Genomic DNA, 2,238 nt, shown 5'->3' with positions numbered 1-2,238 from the left:
CTCCCCCCCGCCGTTCCCGGCCCTCATTCCCGGCGTTCCCGGCTCACCGGATAGCGCAGCGCCTCGTGGAGCCTCCGGTGGTGCCGGAGGTGCTGGAGCCGATCCTCGGGAATTCCGGGAGCGTAGAGCATCCCGCAGGATCCGCACTGCTCCGCCCCCAGGCGCCGCTGGCCCGCGTCCTGCGGGAACGGGAACGGCAATGGGAACGGGGACTGGGAATGGGGACTGGGAACGGGGACTGGGAACGGGGACTGGGGACTGGGAATGGGGACTGGGAATGGGAACCGGGAATGGAACCAGGACCAGGAATGGAACCAGGAATGGGAATGGACCCAGGACCGGGAATGGAATCAGGAATGGAATTGGGAACGGAACTGGGAATGGAACTGGGAACGGAACAGGAACGGAATCGGAACGGACCCAGGACTGGGAATGGAATCGGGAATGGGACCAGGAATGGGATGGGAATGGGACTGGGAACGGCTCAGAAACGGGAACCAGGAATGGGACTGGGAATGGGATGGGAATGGAACAGGAATGGACGGGAACGGAACTGGGAACGGCTCAGGAATGGAACTGGGAATGGAACCAGGACTGGGAACGGGACCGGGAATGGGAACAGACCCAGGACCGGGAATGGAACCAGGAATGGAATCAGGAGCGGAGCCGGGAATGGGACGGGAATGGAAGCGGGAACGGGACGGGAATGGGACAGGAACGGAATCAGGAATGGAATTGGGAATGGAACCAGGAACGGAGCTGGGAATGGAAGCAGAGATGGAACCAGGCATGAGCTGGAACCGGGAATGAGAACGGAATCGGGAATGGGACGGGCATGGAATTGGGAATGGAATCGGGAATGGACAGGGCTGGACCCAGGACCAGGAATGGAATCAGGAACGGAATCGGGAACAGAAGCGGCAATGGGACGGGAATGGAATCGGGAATGGGATGGGAACGGAACAGAACCAGGAACAGACCCTGGACTGGGAACGGAACTGGGAATGGAACAGGAATGGAAAGAGAACGGAACCGGGAACGGCTCGGGAATGGAACCGGGGATGGAATCGGGAATGGGACCAGGAATGGAACTGGGAATGGAACCGGGAATGGGAATGGGATGGAAAAGGAACAGAACCAGGAACAGACCCTGGACTGGGAACGGAACTGGGAATGGAACAGGAATGGAAAGAGAACGGAACCGGGAACGGCTCGGGAATGGGACCGGGGATGGAATCGGGAATGGGACCGGGGAACGGAGCCAGGACCGAGAAAGGAACTGGGAATGGGACTGGGAATGGAATCAGGAATGGGAATGGACCCAGGACCAGGAATGGAATCAGGAATGGAATTGGGAATGGAATCGGGAATGGGACCGGGGAACGGAGCCAGGACCGAGAAAATCGGGAATGGGACCGGGGAACGGAGCCAGGACTGAGAAAGGAACCGGGAATGGGACTGGGAATGGAATCAGGAATGGGAATGGACCCAGGACCAGGAATGGAATCAGGAATGGAATTGGGAACAGAAGCGGGAACGGGACGGGAATGGAATCGGGAATGGACGGGGATGGAACCGGGAATGGGACGGGAATGGATCCAGGAGCGGGAATGGAATGGGAATGGAATCAGGAATGGAACCAGGAATGGAATTGGGAACAGAACCAGGAATGGAATCGGGAATGGGATGGGAACGGACCCAGGAGCGGGAATGGAATCAGGAACGGAAGCGGGAATGGGACGGGGATGGAACCAGGAGCGGGAAGGGCTCGGGAATGGAACCGGGAATGGGGCGGGGCCGGGAGAGGTCTGGGAATGATCCAAGGGGGGATCCCGGTGGGAATGGGGAGGGAAGGATGAGGGAAAGGTGGGAAAAGGGCTCTGGAAAAAGGGACAGGAATGTGGGATTGAGGGATGGGAACCTGGGGATTTGGGATGTGGGGACGGGATTCCGGGATGGGATTCTGGGATGGGAACGAGGCGGGGATTTCGGGAAGGGCTTGGAGCACCGGGAATGGCTCCACATTCCAGGAATTCAGGGCTTGGAATGTGGCGCTCGGGGAAGGGATTTAGGGATTTAGGGATGGGAGTGTGGGAAGGGATTTTGGGAATTTCTCCCTCCCGTCGGATCCGAGGTCTGGGATCGGCCGGGAATGACCCCAGGGATGATCCCAAAATTCCAGGGATGACCCCGGGAATGATCCCTCGGGAACGGGGCTGGGAAGGAGCCCCGGCACCG

Source organism: Corvus brachyrhynchos, unplaced genomic scaffold, assembly GCF_000691975.1.
Source record: "Corvus brachyrhynchos isolate BGI_N302 unplaced genomic scaffold, ASM69197v1 scaffold420, whole genome shotgun sequence".
Taxonomy (NCBI): domain Eukaryota; kingdom Metazoa; phylum Chordata; class Aves; order Passeriformes; family Corvidae; genus Corvus; species Corvus brachyrhynchos.
Note: the sequence above shows the minus strand (reverse complement) of the source record.